Source organism: Pongo abelii, chromosome 1 (assembly GCF_028885655.2).
Source record: "Pongo abelii isolate AG06213 chromosome 1, NHGRI_mPonAbe1-v2.0_pri, whole genome shotgun sequence".
Taxonomy (NCBI): Eukaryota; Metazoa; Chordata; class Mammalia; order Primates; family Hominidae; genus Pongo; species Pongo abelii.
This window is the reverse complement of record NC_071985.2, coordinates 32,988,990-33,008,079: the sequence shown is the minus strand read 5'-3', so window position 1 is coordinate 33,008,079 and position 19,090 is coordinate 32,988,990. Positions and strand designations below refer to the sequence as shown.

Below are 19,090 nucleotides of genomic sequence, written 5' to 3'. Positions count from 1 at the left end.
TTCATCAACTTAGTTCTGAAAAATATGTATGTAAGATAGAAATTAAAAGTTCTTGAAAATTTGGAAGGATTCAAAACAAAACCATTTGGCCCTGGTGCTTTTATTTGGTGAGGGGGTGTAATTACTGGATAACTAAAATGTCACAGTATTATTGACATGTTTTCTCTGGCATGATTTTACATTTGTATTTTTCTAGAAAATTATGTATATTATCAATGTTTTTAAATTGATTACCATAGAAATGGTTTCATAATTATAGTGACCCCTACCTATTGTTACTTGGTTTTCTACTTTTCTCTATTAGATTTGACAGAAATTTATCTATTTTAAGCATTCATTCTTAAATGTATTTATCAGTGTATAAACTGTTTTGTATATTCTTAGTCATTTTTTTGTTTTATCCCTGTTAAATTCTTCCTTATGCTTTTCTTGGACTTATTTGGCATTGCATATCCAATTACTGTTTTTTTCTCATTAAATAATGTTAATATTACTCAGGCAATTACAATATCAGTGCCTTTTACTGAGTGCTTACACTCTGATAGGTGATCACTGTGACAGTGCTTACACTGTGATATACTTACTATGCTAAAATATTTCAGACCTTCTCATTTTTCAGAATACTTATCACATGAGAAAACTATTGTTTGAGGAATTCAATAATAGATGGCCAATAAATGACAGAGGTCATATTTGAAACCCAATCTGCATGACTGAAAAGCCAAAGTTAATCATTATGGAACTGTACTGAAGCAAAAGTAAAAAAAATAATATAAAGCACATAAAAACAGAGATAAGAAAGTATAAGTTAAGAAAAAACTACTCCAAAGTGCAGTTCACAATGAACATGGAGCTAGCATGGGATTTGTGAGAAGAGTCCAAAAATTTTTTAAGCAAAAAAATTAGAAATACAAGTAGAAATATTTAGAAAATTATTATAGAGATTTTAACGTATTTATTTCCCCAAAGTTAATACATTGAGATCAAAATTTTAAATATAAAGAAAAAATGCAATGTGTTTATTCTAATGTATTTTAAATGTAAAATTTGAAACTTACATTAGAATAGACAAATTTCAAAATAATTAGAATATATTGATATGGACATACATTAATATTTGTATCTACTGAGACTAAAATTCTTTTCCAGCATGATAAAACATGTATAAATATTGCATATTACACTCCAAGGAAACTTCTTTAAGTTACAAAAAGAGGATGCTTTGGAGATCACATTCTCCAACCATAATGACTAAAACTACAAGTTATAACAAGGTTTAAATAAATAAAGCTGAGAGTTGATTTCTCAGCAGAAGCGATGGAAACCAAAAGACAACTGAACAGCACCTTTAAAGTGCTGATGGATTGTAAATGATAGCCTAGAATTCTATACCCATTACAAGTAACCTTCAAAATCAAGGATAAAATAAAGATATTCTCCAATAATTAAATTTGTGAAAATTTGTTGCCTGTAGACCTTCATTTAAAGTAGAACTAAAAGAAGTCCTACAGTCAGAAGAAAAATGAGCTTGGGAGGGAATGCCAGGCAGAATGTAAAGAAACATAAAAAGCAAATATGTTTGTAAACATAAATACTTACTGTACGAAATAATAGATGTAATGTTTTTTGGCATTTAAATTGATTTTTTTTTTTTTTTTTTTTTTTTTTTTTGAGACAGAGTCTCGCTCTGTCATCCAGGCTGGAGTGCAATGGCGCAATCTCAGCTCACTGCAACCTCCGCCTCCCGGGTTCAAGAGATTCTCCTGTCTCAGCCTCTTGAGTAGCTGGGATTACAGACACGCACCACTACACCCGGCTAATTTTTGTATTTTTAGTAGAGACGGGGTTTCACCATGTTGGTCATGCTGGTCTTGAACTCCTGACCTCCTGATCCATCTGCCCCGGCCTCCCAAAGTGCTGGGATTACAGGTGTGAGCCACTGTGCTCAGCCCAAAAAAAAGTAATTTAACAACAAAAGTGAAACAAAAATTTGGAGGGATTAAATGAAATTAAAGACTTTATAGTTAAATTTTTAAGACACGATTATCAGATTACATGCTGCTTACCTTAGAAAGGTTGAAAGTGGACATGATATACCAAGCAAACACTAACTAAAAGAATCTGTGGTAATCATAATAAAATATTCAGGAAAATAGACTTAAAGACGAAGTGTTAGAGATAGAAAGGTACATTGTATAACACTGAAAAGGTCAATCCACAAAATCAGCGTAAGAAATTATATATGTTTGTAGTTACAACTTCCAAATATATACAGTGAAAAATACATAAAATTAAAGAATAGACAAACCCACAACCATATGGAAAAGATTTTACCTTATCCATCATAGTAATTAATAAACATCAATAATGATTTTTTTTAATTTAGGAGAGTTAACACATTTTACCTGTTCAACATACAGACAGCACAGTTTCTAACCATAATAGAATTGACTGTTTTCAAGCACACATGGCCTGTTTCCTGAAATTTATCATATGCTTGGCCACAAAGCAATTCCCAAGAACTTTCAAAAGATTTAAGTCAATCAGAGTATATTTTCAGACCGCAGTGAAATTAAGCCAGAAATCAATGACAAAGATACTCGGAAAATCTCAAGAGTTTAGAAATGTAGCAATATATTTTAAGATAATTCATGGATCAAAGAAAAATGAGAAAATAAATATTAGGAAATATTTTGAGGATACCAATAATCAAAATAAGACATCAAATATTCCTTAAGAGGAAATGAGAAATCTAAATGCATTTATGATAAAAAGAAAAGATTAAAAATCAGTGACTCAAGTTTAATCTCAAATACTTAGAAAAGAATAAATTAAAATTTATAAATGCAGAAGAAAGGAAATAAACCAATAAACAGAAATCAATGCAAAGAAAATTGTATAATAGAAAAATAGAGAAAACCAAAATTATTTCCTTGGAAAAACTAATAAAATTAATAACCAATGAGTAAAAAACTAAAAGAAGCAAAATTTACCAATATCACAGCAATATTCTACAAAATTTACAAATACTAATAAAAGACGTGACATTATTAACATCTTTATGTCAATAAAAGTGAAAATTATATGAACTGAGGAAATGCTTAGAAACAGTCAAAAATCTGAATATTTCTGTATCTATTAAATGAAGTAGTTCTATAATTAAAAATATTCCTACAAATAACTGCTGACCCAAATGACTTTGCCAAGAAATTTTTCCAAACCTTTAAGAAGATATATCACGACTATAGAAATTCTTCTAGAGACTATATAAAGAAGAAATTTTTCAAATAGTTTTATAAGTCTAAAACCTGAAAAGGAGATATATATAAAAAAGAAATTTTATATGTCAATCTCTCCTCAAATATGAAAAAATCTGGAAAAATATTAGCATACGTAATACAGTAATGTCTTTAAAGTACAAAGCATCAGTCAAGTTGATTCCTAAAATGCAAGTTTGATTTACCCTTTAGAAAGCCAGTGTAATATGCCACTTAACTAGGGAGAAAGTGCATGTGACCATCTCAATGATTACAGAAAAATCATTGTATAAAATTTAATGTTCATTCTTGATTAAAAACAAAACAATTTCTAGTAAGCTAGGAATAAAAAAAAATCCTTCATCTAATAAGAATACCAACAAAATAAAAGGATTATAGTAGATATTATACTTATTGGTCAAAGATACAAACCTTTGAAAAATAAAATGAAGTGACTGAGAAAAAGATATAGATATCTATTATCACCATTTCCATTTATCATGAAACTAAAAATTTGGACCAGGGCAATAAGGTAAATAAAAGAAATAAATTGTAGAAATACAGGGAAAGGAATAAATACACCTGTCAATATTTACACACAACATTAATACACATGTAGAAAATCCAAAAAAAAATCTACAATTAAAATTAATAAGTAAATTTACCAAAGTGGCTGGATACCCTAAAACCTAAAGTATAATAATAAATAAATAAATAAATAAATAAAGCCCCAATTGAATTTAGTGGCTTAATCCCTTGAATGATATTGCAATCTACCCATAGCTTCATGATTTGATTGAATTAAACTTGAATAAATCAGAAAAAAAAAGATCAAAACAAAGAAAAATCTGTTACATTTTTATCTACCAACATGCAATTACAGCAAATTTTAAAATTTTTATAAGCATAGCTTATGCAAAGCAAAGAAATAACTTTAATGAAAGACACAGAAACTGTTAAAATTTTATTTTGATAAGTAAAATAAGTCACGAATAAATTGAAAGCTACTTTATATTCATGAATTGAAAGACTTAGTGTTATAAAGATGTTAATTCTCCCTTAATTGAGCAACAAAGTTTAATTTTAGCCCAAAGAAAATCCAAGCAAGATTTGATGGTGGGGACTGACAAATTAATTATAAGATGTATATAAAACTGAAAGGATGAAGAATAGTCAAGACAACTACGAAGAAGAAAAATATAGTTAGACAGGTAAAAAGAAATGGGAGGCTGGGCGCGGTGCTACACGCCTGTTATCCCAGCACTTTGGGAGGCCAAGGCGGGCAGATCACCTGAGGCCAGGAGTTCAAGACCAGCCTGGCCAACATGGTGAAAACCTGTCTCCACTAAAAACACAAAAATTAGCTGGGAGCGGTGGTGGGTGCCTGTAATTCCAACTACTCGGGAGGCTGAGGCAGCAGAATCACTTGATCCTGGGAGGTAGAGGTTGCAGTGAGCTGAGATCTGCCATTGCACTCCAGCCTGGGCAACAAGAACAAAACTCCATCTTAGAAAAAAAAAAAAAAAAAAAAAAAAAAGAAGGAGGAGGAGGAAAAGGAGGAAGAGGAGGAGGAGGAGAAGAAGAAATGGGGGTATGCAAAGAACAAAGAACACTAATGGACACCAAGATGTAATAAAGCTAGATTAAGATAGTGTGACGCTGGGGAAAAGAATAGAAAAATGCACCAAAGAAAACAGAATAGACTGTCCAGAAACATATTCAGACGTATATAGACACAATGTGAAAGTGATGCACTTCAGAGTAGTGGAAAGATTTATTGTTTTGGTTTTGCTTTAAAAACAATTAAGTGATTCCGTGTTGACTTGCTATAATAAGAAAGAAAAAATAATAATTGTACTATATACTAAAATTAATTCTAGATGAATTATACGTATAAATGTGAATAGTAGAATAGCAAAGCATCTAGAAGACAATATAGGATAATATACTCATGACTGTAGGCTGGGGGAAATATTTAAGCAGGACACAGAATGATTATCCACAAGGAAAAGATTAATCCATTTCTGTATATTAAAATTAGAAATTTCTGCTTATCCAAGACATCACTAAGAGAGTAAAAAGGCAAGCCACAGAGTGGGATAAAAGATCTGCAATACATACATGTGACAATTATTATCAGAGTATATAAAGAACACCTACAAATCAATGAGAAAATAGAAACAACATAGAAAAATGGGTAAAATACTTGAAGCTTTTCACAAAAAGAGATCAACAATAATACAAATAGGTACTCAGCTTCTCCTGTGATCAGAGAATTTAAAAACAATTCACCTCAACCAAAATAAAGTTAAAAAGATAAGAAATACCAAGTGTAGCAAAGATGCAGTGCAACTAGAGATCTTATGTACTGCAATTCCATTCCTAGGTTTCAACTCAACAGAAATTTGTCCTATATGTTTACCACAAGACATACACTTACATGAGTTAGAATGTTTATAACAGTGCTATTTATAATAGCCCAAAACCAGAAACTATCCAAATGTTCATCGACAATGGAATGAATAATAAAGTGTTGAATATTGTCACAATAAAACTCTTCGCAGCATTGAGATTGAATAGTCTACAACTATATGCAATGACATGTTTGAATCTCACAAATATGATGATGAGCGACAGAAGCTGGACATGAAAGGTTACATAATGTAGATCACATTTACATAAAATTCAGAAACAGCGAAGACTAATCTATCATAATAGAAGGCAAAATAGTGCTTTCCCTTGGAAAAGGTAATGTCTGAATGGAGGTAGGGTTAAAGGGGTAGATGGTAGTGGTGAAGTTTGAAGCCAAAGGAGGGAGGATGCTTTTGCAGGTCCGTAAACGTTTCCTGATTTTGATTGTGATTCCAAAGTATGTTCAGCTTGTGAACACAAACATTCAATTTCTATAATATATATATTTATGATTGGTACACTTTGTATATATGTTATAATTCAATAGAACATTTAGAAAGAAGCCAATCAGACATTGTCTGCATTTTAATGGGTGAGTTGAATCCATGAACATTTGTTTTTTTTCTGTTTTCTTGGAACTTACTTATTCTACCTATTATTTTTCTCCTTTCTTCCCTTCATACAGTTTGAACAAGTTTTCTGATTCATTTTATTTCCCTCATTGATGAAAAGGTACATATTTTATTCACTTTCTTATAATAATCATTCCATTTTTTTACCCACATATTATTTTCCAGAAAAATGTATAGAGTTCATCAGAATCTGTGTCTTTTACATAAAGACATCAATAATTTTGGCATATCTTTACTTCTACTTCTGTCTTCTCCTCTCACCTATCATGTAAATGCCATCTGGAATGTTTGTTTCAAGTTGTATTTTAAATAAATAGTCAAAATTTACCTGGCCATACCCATGAGTTTTACTAACATAACTAAATGTTTATTTTATTTTTTTTATTTATTTATTTATTTATTTATTTATTTATTTATTTATTTATTTATTTTGAGACAGTCTTGCTCTGTTGCCCAGGCTGGAGTGCAGTGGTGTGATCTCGGCTCACTGCAAGCTCTTCCTCCTGGGTTCAGGCCATTCTCCTGCCTCAGCCTCCCAAGTAGCTGGGACTGCAGGCACCCGCCACCACGCCCGGCTAATTTTTTGTATTTTTAGTAGAGACGGGGTTTCACAGTGTTAGCCACAATGGTCTCGATCTCCTGACCTCGTGATCTGCCCACCTCGGCCTCCCAAAGTGCTGGGATTACAGACATGAGCCACCGCGCCCAGCTCTAAATGTTTATTCTTGCACTCAATTTATACTTTGTACATTCATTTTCTTCTTTCTGAAGCAATATTTTCCTTTCCGGAAAATGTCTGTGAATGACCAGATTTATTGAGTTCTTACTTGTTGATTATATATTTATCTCATTCTTGCATTTAAATGATTCTTTGACTTGGCATAGATTCTAGGTTTAAATTTCCTTGTCCCCAGATCTTAGATCTTGTTCCTCTGCCTTCTTATATCCAGTTTAAGAAAAATGATGTCAATCTGATTATCATGCCTCTGTAGCTAAGCGGGTTTCACTCCATGCTCATCTATGGGGTTTTACAGTTTTCTTTCTGAAATTTCCATATGTTGAGTCTAGGTGTGGGGTCATTTTTTAAATGTTTGCTGCTAGTCAGAAGTATCCCTTTCAATGTGAAAGTTCTACTTTAGAAATTATCCTGTTTCCAGTTTACATAGTTTCTCTTTTTCATAATTCTATATTTTTCTCCTAGATATTTTATTAGCCAAATTATAAAAACCAACATATTCATCCTACATATTTCCTACTTATTTCCATTCATCTATTGTGCCACATCTTGGGTAATCTTTGTTCATCTTCCAGTTTATAACTGGTCTCTTTGGCTATGTCCATTCGGCCAATTCAATCAGGTTTTAAGCTTTTTATCGCAACCATAAAATTTTAATTTATCTGGCTTTAATCTGTTTTTGTAGTTCATTTATTATGACATTAGTTATATTTATTCTACGGTTATTTTTTATAATACAAACTGTTAGAAACTTTTTAATTTTTCGCATCTGTCCTCTCTCAAATGGCAAGTTTTCCTCAAATATTTGATGAGTTCTGAATGTACAATTCGGTTTAGTAGAAATTGTCCATTAGCCTGCAGTTTCTATTTGGGCAGCCTACTTAAGAAGATATAGGGAATTTACGGCTACACTGTATTCCTGCAGTAAAAAAAATGGCCACTGAAGTGACAAAAAAAAAAATCTTTGGGAGGCTGAGGCGGGCAGATCATGAGGTCAAGAGATTGAGACAATCTTGACCAACACTGTGAAACCCCATCTCTACTAAAAATACAAAAATTAGCTGGGCTTGGGAGGCTGAGGCAGGAGAATCACTTGAACTGGGGAGGCGGAGGTTGCAGTGAGCCAAAATCACACCACTTCACTCCAACCTGGGCAACAGTGCAAGACTGTGTCTCAAAAAAAAAAAAAAAAAAAAAATCAAGATGTCTTAGTTACTGGTTTTATGGCTGCTGGTGTTCCCTGTTCTCACATCTAAGGAGCCTCTGGGTACACTGCCTTCCAGTTGGCTCCATTCAAGCTCCCTTCCCTCACCTCTGTATCTGTTGTTTCTCTCTAGCCTAAGGAAAAGGGGCAGGAGGATGCAATAGTCGAACAACAAGTGCAGCTGGAAGCCATCAGCCTATAAATGCCTCTCTGCCCCATCTTGCTCCCAGGTGCTACTTCCACCTTTGTTGGTGTTAAGGTGCCATTTAGCGTTGAGCTACAATTTAGTTCTTCAATCTGGATCCATCTGCTTATCATCTCTAATTTTCTCCCATAGCTTTTGGCATTAAGGTTTATCCTTTTTCTCTCAGTGTAGTTGTGTTGTTTTTTAATCATTTTACTAACTTTAAAAAAATGCTTACATTATTTATTTATTTCTTAGGGACAGAGTCTCCCTATGTTGCCCAGGTTGGACTTGAACTCTTCTCCTCAACCTCCTGAGTAGCTGGGACTACAGGCACATGCCATTGTGTTGTAACATGTTTTACATGCTATAGCACCTCCAACCTTACCTCTAAAACATGATTCAATCATTTTGAATCATAAGTCTCAAAACTTTTCCTAACACGTTTACAATAGTCAAAGTTATTAATACAACCAAAGGTCTTTTGCCTTCAGTTTTAAGAAGTGTTGAAATAGTTATACCTTTACTTCTCTCTACTATTACCTCTTCCTGATCTAACGTCCTATTTTTTAAAATGTTTAGAATCCTTATTTCTGCTATTTGCTATATGAATCATCTTTCAGACTAATTTTACACAAATTTAGGACAATTTGACTTCGATCTCTATTTAACAGGTATTGATGTTCTTGTTCTGGTCTTTCACGTCACAGCTATTCCTAGTTTCCCTGTTCTTAATTTCTTGACATTGCTGCTTCTTTCACACAGCAGGTGAATAGAATTGTGTCTTAAAAGAAACTTTCTAGTTTAATTATATCCCATTTGTCAACCATTGTGGAAGACAGTGTGGTGATTCCTCAAGGATCTAGAACTAGAAATACCATTTGACCCAGCAATCCCATTACTGGGTATATACCCAAAGGATTATAAATCATTCTACTATAAAGACACATGCACACATATGTTTACTGCAGCACCATTTACAACAGTAAAGACTTAGAACCAACCCAAATGCCCATCAATGATAGACTGGATAAAGAAAATGTGGCATATATATACCATGGGATACTATGCAGCCATAAAAAAGAACAAGTTCATGTCCTTTGCAGGGACATAGATGAAGCTGGAAGCCATCATTCTCAGCAAACTAACAAAGGAACAGAAAACCAAATACCACATGTTCTCCCTCGTAAGTGGGAGTTGAACAATGAGAATACACGGACACAGGGAGGGGAGCATCACATACCGGGGCCTGTCTGGAGGTAGGGGGCAAGGGGAGGAAGATCATTAGGACAAATATCTAATGCATGCGGGGCGTAAAATCTAGATGATGGGTTAATAGGTGTAGCAAACCACCATGGCACACGTATACCTATGTAACAAACCTGCATGTTCTGCACATGTATCCCAGAACTTTAAAATAAAATAAAATAAAATTTAGAAAAACCCTTCACGCAGAATAAAATGTAAATAGCGTCCCATGTCTTAGTACAATACTATAGTCCTGGCAGGTTTATTTTGAAAGAAAAACAGAGGGGGGTAACATTTTCTCTTCTGAGATTTGTTAAGGTAAAAGAGTGGTCTGCAGTTAGATGACATTAGTTAGGCTAACAGAATGTTTTGAACGTTTAAAATAAAATTGTTATCATTTGTCTTTAAGCCCTTTAGGTTTGATTTTTAAAACCATTTCTGTCTATTGTATTCTATTAGACTTTTAAAAACAAGAAACATCTACTCTAAGGTAAATAATGATGAATAATTTTTAAAGTGGGAAATAAGCATTCCTCTGAGATGAGTCAATAACATACAGTGCCCCAGCCTCATTATACAATCTCTCTAAAGGTTTATTTACCATTTGATTAAGTGTAAAAGCCCTATGTTCTATGTAGAAGCCGAGCCAAATAGGTTGCTATTTACTCAGTCTAATTCCAGGGTTTCTCTCTCATTCCCTCTTTGGAGTCTCAGCTCCTCAATTGAGCTGACAAACCTACAAAATGCCGCATCTCCTGTGTCTGGAATTTTCATCACTGTTTTTTCTGGCCTGGCTTAGATAAGAGATTTGAAAGTGCATTAACTACAGAGGGACAATTTACAAGAGACATAGGTAGATATAGATAGTGGAGTGATACTTCTGAATTATTTTTTCCACAAAATTTATTTTCCCTCACATCCTGTTTTTCCTGGGTAGCTAATCTGTTTGATTATTGCCTCAAGGGTGAGATAAGATAGGGCAGAAAAGGGGTGAGGGGGCAAAAGAGTTCTGTTTATGACTGGTTTAAGGGCTGGGCACAGTGGCTCACACCTGTAATCCCAGCACTTTGGGAGGCCGAGGCAGGTGGATCACCTGAGGTCAGGAGTTCGAGACCAGCCTGGCCAACATGGTGAAATCCCGTTTCTACTAAAAATACAAAAAAGTTAGCCAGGCATGGTGGCACACGCCTGTAATCCCAGCTACTTAGGAGGCTGAGGCAGGAGAATCGCTTGAACCCAGGAGGTGGAGGTTGAGGTGAGCCAAGATCACTCCAATGCACTCAAGCCTGGGAGAGAGAGCAAGACTTCATCTCAAAAAATAAAAATAAATAAAAAACCCTAAAGCCCTTCAGAAAATAAAGAGCTCCCTAGACAGTCATAAAATGTTTGTAGGCAGGGGTATTGAGAATTGTAAAGGGTAGGGCTCCCAGTCAATCCTTCCCAAATCTTCTAACCTATGGCATTTTGGATGGAGGCTGTTGGGGTGGTGGGAAGGGATGGAGAGAATTAAAAAAAAAAAAAACAAAAACAAGAATCTTGGAGATCAGAAGATGAGAGAGGGGAATGGGTCCTGTGTTCTCAGGTCCTAAGATCATTTTATTGAATCTGACAGTAGAATCCTATGCCCTGTTCCTTCAGAAGGCATCATGAAAAAGTGACAAGCTCCATAAGAAAGAAAGGCTACAGAGTGAGTTTACGTTGAACAATATCAAAACCCTTACAGATACTACTCCTGCCCTTCAATGGTCTGGAAGCAACAGGCTGATTCACACACCCCAAAGTATTGCACTGAAACAGAAGCAAAAATGAATCTCTCCATACAGCACGCTTGAATCAAGAGCCAAAGAAAAACCTGGAGGCTGGTCGTCTGTTAGACTAGAGGATTCCTTAGTCACTGTCTTCTTATGCTAGGTAAGCTCCACAAAACTTAGTTGCAATTTGGGAAGAAACTTCCATGAGCTGAAATTAAACTTAGAAAAAAAAAAGTGTAGCTTTTGCATACCTTAATTACAGATTTTCATAGTACACAGCACTTCATCAAGTAAGCATCTACTTGATGGCCTCTCAGGCACAAGAATATGGGGAGGTGGGAGGAGATTCGAGAATTAGTATTTCATGTGCATTTGTAAGCACCAGCATCCGTGCTAAGTGCTTTACGTGTATTAAGTTCCTTATCCTAGAAATAAAATAATTAAAACCCAGTAGGAGGTAACTACTGTAATATCTGGTTTTATAAATGAAAAAGTTGAGACTCACAGAAATAACATGGCCAACACTCCCCAGATGGTGATAGGATTCCAACGCAGGACCATCTCCCCTTCTGACGTGCTCAAATCTGGGCCACACCCCACACCTTGTCAAATTTTCATCCTTCATCTCTAGCACCTACCAGATTACTACCTAAGTTCATGAAGAACCCAGGCATCTGGTCTCGGTGTCTCTCTCTCCTATCCCATTTTACCATTATTCTGCTACAATCAGCAATTCACTGTCCTAACTAAACCAAGGCCATTATAGTTACCAACATCTTTACCCCTTCTGAAATCTTAAACTAAGGATCCCACTTACTTTTCATAACCTTCACTCTTTCCACCTTTTTCTCACTCTCCTACTTTTATTAAACCTACATCAGGAGCTCCTAAAAACTATTAATCTTTGCATCATCCTTCTTTATTATCCCAGGCTAGCCTCTCCTGCCCACACCACAAACTCATTATATCAATCACTTTAACGGTGCTGTAACAATGCTGTCAGTTCTTCTCCTTCTCTTCTTCCACCCCACCCCTGCCAGTCCTAACCCAGAGGCAGCCTCCTATTTCCCAAGTATGAACTGCTAAGTGTTGCTAGAGAAAATCACCTGGCTCTGTGAATTGCTGCCACTATAAATCTATGACTTCATATCCCAATGGGACTCTCAAACACTGTCCAGCAGTGTTTATACTGGTCCTTATTCAGGTTCCTCTCACATTCTCCATGCAAACAATTTGTTGCCTCTTCAAGCTCTCCAATGACCCCCAATCCCTTCTCTCACAGAGGATTGAACCTCATACAGCACTGGAAAAGTGGGGCCACAAATAGCAAATATTGTCTCATTCCAGCAAACTACCCCTTCTTTTATCCTTACCTCCTATTCTCAGGGAGAGAACAGTATCTTTTTCCTCTGGTCAGCAAATCCTCAAATAACATCATTTCATTCAACATCATTTCAGTATAACACTGATGACGGAGAAAAAAAAAAAGCAATTCTGGCCAGGGCCACTGCCTGTGTGGAATTTGCACATTCTCCCAATGTCTGCATGAGTTTTCTCTTGGTACTCCATTTTCCTCCCACAAACCAAAGCTGTGCCTGTTAATGTTTTTGAACTACATGGTGGGAGAAGGGCTCCTTATAAACATTCATTCCTTCACTGAACTCACCACTATGACCACACTCATTCATTAACTGACCAAAACTTGAGTAAATAATTATCTTACTTGTTTTTATTAGTCTTGTATAAATGGATGTATAGATCATATTTACTTCAGTGTTTAATATTAGAAGTGTGTGGTGTCTTCCTCTAGGTTTGGTGGTGTTTTTATGAGCAGAAATATGATGTAAGAACTCTTATTTATATCAGTTAGCTGGTGGTAAAATTGGTTTTGTTATGCATCATTTTACTTAAGTCAGTTTCCAAGAAACTTTCAACAGTGTTGAGTGAAGACTTACTGCACATCGAAAACTGAATTTCTTCTCCTTTTCTAGAGTTTGCTCCATGAAATAAACTATTTAAAATTATATCCTCAACATGTTCTCCTCTGGTGCTTTCTTTTTTGCCTACAAAAGTTCTACATATTTTCATTCTAAAAACGTATACAATTGACCCCTGAACAAAGTAGGGGTTGGGGTACTCACCAGTGCAGTTAAAAATCCTCATGTAAGTTTTGCCTCCTCCAAAGTTTAACTACTAGTAGTCTAATGTTGAAAAGAAGGCTTACCAATAAGAGAAGCAGTCATAAAGATGAGGAAATGTATTTACTCCTCATCATAAAGGTCTTCATCTTTCTTGCCTTCGCATTGAGTAGACTGAGGAAGGGGCGGGATTGGTCTTGCTGTCTCAGAGGTGGCAGAAGTGAAAGAAAATCCATGTATAAGAGGACTTGCTGGTTCATACCCATATTGTTCAAGGGTCAACTGTGCATATGTGTGTACACACACAGAGAATATATTGTCCTTGCTGTAAGCTGTGTTCCATCTCTTTTCAAGCTTTGTGAAAGCATAGTCTGTGTTTGTTTTCTCCATGCTCTTAAATCTTTCTCTCTCGTTTCTGTATCTACTCCACTCCGTTGAAAATACCCTCCGTAAAATCATCATTGAACTCCTGTTGGTCAAATCCACTAACCTATTTTCAGTTCTATGTCTCTTGCAGCTATCAGCGCTGTCAAACTTGGTAATGTTACTTCTTCCTACTTTTAAAACTATTTTCCTCACCTGACATCTGGATCTCTTCTGATCACCAGGTCATTTCTCGCATCTTCTTAAACATTACCTTTTCTTCCCTTCTAGTTTCTGGCTGCAAATTAGAATTACCTGGGGTACTTTTTAAACAGCCTGAAGCTGTGGCCCCCATTTCACACCAATTAAATCTGATTATCTTGGAGGTGGAGCCCTGGCATCAGTTTTGTTGTTTTTTTTTTAAAGTTCTCAAGGTGATTCTTTTAAAGTTCTCAAGGTGATTTTCATGAACAACTAAGGATTGGAGGCCCACAGGTTTTCCAGAAGCCAGTGATTCTTATATACACAAGCATGACTTAGAAGAGTCCTTAAATGCAAATTCTTAAGGCCTGCCTGCCAGCAATTCAAATTCAGTAGGACTTAAATGGTGTGATGGTTAATATTGAGTGTCAGCTTGATCGGATTGAAGGATGCAAAATATTGTCCCTGGGTGTGTCTGTGAGGGTGTTGCCAAAGGAGATTAACATTTGAGTCAGTGGACTGAGAGAGGCTGACCCATGTTTAATCTGGAATGGACACCATTTAATCAGCTGCCAGCACAGCTAGGATAAAAGCACGCAGAAGCACATGGAAGGACTAGGCTGGCTCTGTCTTCGGGCCTCCATCTTTTTCCTGTTCTGGATGCTTTCTGCCCTCAAACATTGGACTCCCAGTTCTTCAGCTTATGGACTATTGGACTTATACCAGTGGTTTGCCAGGGGCTCTCAGGCTTTTGGCTATAGACTGAAGGCTGCACTGTTGGCTTCCCTACTTTTGAGGTTTTGGGACTTGGACTGGCTTCCCTGCTCCTCAGCTTGCAGACAGCCTGTTGTGACACTTCACCTTGTGATCGTGCAAGTCAGTACTTCTTAATAAACTGCCTTTCACATACATACATCTATCCTATTAGTCCTGTCCCTCTAGAGAACCCTAATACAAATAGGGTTCATGAATTTATGTTTTCAACAAGAGCTCCAGATGATGCTCATAAAATATTCAAGGGGCCCTCCTTGAGAAACATTAGGAATTTACATCTATTCCCTTCCATTGAAGATGCCTTCTAACCTGCCTTCTAAGCTTCTCTACCTGGATGTCACAGTCACATTAATCTTAACATCTCTGAAATAAAATGTATTCCCCACTCCTCGCCATTCCTTCCCCAAATGCCATTGCTTATATTATGATTCTGTTCACTGCTAATGGCATCAATATATACTCTGTCTCAAGGCAGAAATCTTTGAGCCAACGTATTTTCTTTTTTCCAATTCTTCACAGCATATTGACCAGTACAACTCAGATTGTACATAAGAAATAGCCCCAAATCTCTCCTTCCTCCCTACATTGTTCACATATTTGCTTAAATAATTGCTACTATCTCATACACATTTTGTCTGCCTCAATTATCTCCACATTCCTGCCAGGATGAACTTTCCATTAATAAAATGCATGCCAGATAATAATGACTAACATTCAGTTCAGTGTCTCGTATATGCTAGACACTGCTAAGAATTATACCTGTTTAACTCATTTACTCCTCACATCAGCACTTTGCCATAGGTGCCATTATTATCTCCATTGTACAGATGAAAGACAGATGATAAGAAACCTGCTCAAGTTTCCATAGTTAATAAGCCGCAGAGCCAGGATTCAGGCCCAGGCACATGTGCTCTTAATCACTCCCCTATACTGATATCTGATTACATTGTTTTCCATCTTTAAGATCTTGGCTTGTTCTACATTGCCTATAGAATAAAACAGACACTTTAGCATGACATACAAAGCCGTTCAGATTATGTCTACCTCCCAAACTCTTCAACCATATCTCCTGCCCTGTCCCCTCTATGCTCTGCTCTTAGATACACAATTTTCCTCCCCACCAAGACCTCTCATGGCTTCACCCTTTGCTATGTCTGCTCTGCCCACCTTGCATTTCTGTTCCTTCCTCCCACCCTAAATCTGACCAAGTGATGCCTAATCATCCTTTTAAAAATAATTTCAAATATTGCTAATTTTGTAAAAATGTTGCAGATGCTTTCTGTAAATAGCTGCCAGTTTACTTCATGTCAGCTCTCCTTGAACTTCTTAATTGCATCTTACTCATTGTAGTAGCGCCATTTTCCTGGAATAGTGACTGTATTCGTTTCCTAGGGGTGTTCGGACAAATTACCGTTAACTTGGAGCAACAGAAGTTTATCTCTCACAGTTCTGGAAGCAAGAAGTCTGCACTCAAGGTGTCAGTGGGGCCATACTTCCTCCAAGGATTCTGGGGGAAATCCTTCTACGCCTTTTCCAGTGTCCAGTGGTTCCTGGTGCTCTTGTCTTTTGTACGTCTAACTTCAATCTCTGCCTTTGTCTTCACATAGCCACCTTCTGTATGTTTCACTGTGTCCTCTTCTCTTCTAATAAGGACGCCAGTCCTTGGATTTAGGGCCCACCATCCATCCTGGATGATGTCATCTTGAACTTCCCAAATGAATTACATCTGCAAAGAACCTATTTTCAACTAAGGTCACATTTTGAGGTTGCAGATGGACATGAATTCTGGGGGACACAATAATCAACCCACTAAAGTCTCTAATAAGAAGTAGTCAACAAATGATTATTGATTATTTGGTAGGTAGAATGAATGAATAAATAACAGAATGAACAAAAGGATTTATATCCATAATGTATAAAAGTGGTTTCACTCAATAATAAGACAAAGAATCCAAGTTTTTAAATGGACAAAAGAGCTCAACGAACATTTCAACAGAGGAAATATGCAGAAGGCAAACACAAACATGAAAAGATGTTACAACATTAGCCATTAAGAAAATACAAAATAGGGGCCTGGGGCAGTGGCTCACGCCTGTAATCCCAGCACTTTGGGAGGCCGAGGCGGGCAGATCACGAGGTCAGGAGATTGAAACCCATCCTGGCTAACACAGTGAAACCCTGTCTCTACTAAAAATACAAATAATTAGCCAGGCGTGGTGGCGGGCGCCTGTAGTCTCAGCTACTCAGGAGGCTGAGGCAGGAGAATGGCGTGAACCCGGGAGGCGGAGCTTGCAGTGGGCTGAGATAGCACCACTGCACTCTAGCCTGGGCAACAGAGCGAGACTCTGTCTCAAAAAGAAAAAAAAGAAAGAAGAAAATACAAAATAAAACCACAACAAGATAACGATATACACATATAAGAATGGCTAAATGTGAACAGATAGATAATAGGAAGTGCTGATGATATGGAGTAACCAAAATGTACACAAAATAGTACAGCCATTTTTGAAAAACAATTTGGCAGCTTCTGATAAAGTTAAGCACACACCGCACAACTTAATCCCACTACTAGGTATTTACTCAAAAAACATAAAGACATGTCACACAAAGACCTATACTCAAATGTTAATAGAAACTTTAGTCATAGTAACCCAGAACTGGAAATGTCCATCAAATGGTGAATGGATAAATATATTGTGGCACCTCCGTAGAATCGAAAATGACTCAGCAACGGAAAGGTGGAAACTACTAATACACACAACATGGACGAATCCAAAAAACATACACTAAGTGAAAAAAATCCAGAAACAAAGAACCAAAACTGTATTATTTTATTATGGAAAAGAATATGGAAAAGGCAAAACCGTAAACACGGAAATAAATTTGATTACCAGGGGCTGTGTGAGAGAGGAGGGGACTGACTGTACAAAATATTCCTACAATGCCAAGGGGCATGAGGGAACCTTTTGGGGTTGTAGAAATATTTTCATCTACATCCTGATTGAGATATGATTACATGATTGTGTACATTTGGGAAAATGCATTGAACTGTCCATTCAAAATTCATTGAACTGTCCAGTAAATTTTACTATATGTTAATTATAACTCAAAAACCTGGCTCAAAACAATAAATAAATATAAGTAAGTATATAAATGAAAAGACAACTTAGTGGCTAAATGTTGGATTCAAATTCTACCTCTTGCAATTAATAGCTACATAACCCTGAGCGAAGTTGCCAAGGCTTTGTTTCTTTATGCATAAAACTGGAATAATAGTAATAGCAATATGTACTGCATAGAGTTGCTGGGAAAACTAAAGGAGACAATGCATGTAAAAGTGTTTAGTGCAGTGGCTGGCACATAGTAGGTGCTTATTAAATTAGCTATTATTACTAAGCATATGCATCATAAATGAAGTATAAAATCATGGAGGAGGAATGGGAATAAAAAAGATTTGAAAGAAAAATCAGAGTTTTGGCTCTGGACTACACTGATTATCAGGGTTCTAGCAAAGTAGGTGTTACACTTACCTTCACTCTTTCTCATTCTGCAATAAAGCAAATCTCTTCTCAGCAACTCACTAACTGTCTGAAATTGATCTTCTACCAACTCTGTGACATAAACATTGCTTCCTCTGAGGCTGTTTCTTGACCTTGTAGCCATCTTGACTGGCCATCTCATCTCTTCCAGCTGAAGCCCCTGCTGTTATTCAATTAAGCCTGGATACCAGAACAGAGGCTCCCGGACAGAGAGTCCCCATCTCAGATCTCCTGTGGGCACAGCACACAGCTCACACAGGCAGAGCAGAGTGACTAACAGTTGGATTAGAACTTTCTGGTTCACCCTGCACCGCAGGCAAAAAACAATGTTCCTTTGGGTTTGCACTGTGTCTGGATAGAATGAGTCATTTAGTCCCATGAGGTACATAACATCACATTTTAAATGGAACTCATTAAATACATTCATAAATGCAATTAAGATATTTCAGTAACATCACAAAGCCTTTATGCAACTCGTAAAAAAATACCATTTTACTCATTACCAATGTTCAAACACAGCTCTGAAATAACACATTTGTGCTTGGCCTATTGATTAAAGAAATATGACAGGTCACCACCAAATTTTGGCCTGTGACCATCTTCTGAACATTGTAGATTATGTTTTAATATGAGATTTGTGAGCCAATCTCG

General features: G+C 36.4%; 1 protein-coding gene across 1 annotated transcript in view; it reads right to left on the bottom strand.

Annotated features, from left to right (window-relative positions):
- USH2A (usherin) overlaps nucleotides 1–18,697 on the bottom strand; it is an 827,758-nt gene extending 809,061 nt beyond the window's left edge. Inside the window, exon 1 of the mRNA XM_024239307.3 lies at nucleotides 18,431–18,697. The gene's annotated coding sequence lies outside the window, so the exon portion shown is untranslated. The remainder of the gene's footprint in view (nucleotides 1–18,430) is intronic.
- Nucleotides 18,698–19,090: the final 393 nt, after the last annotated feature.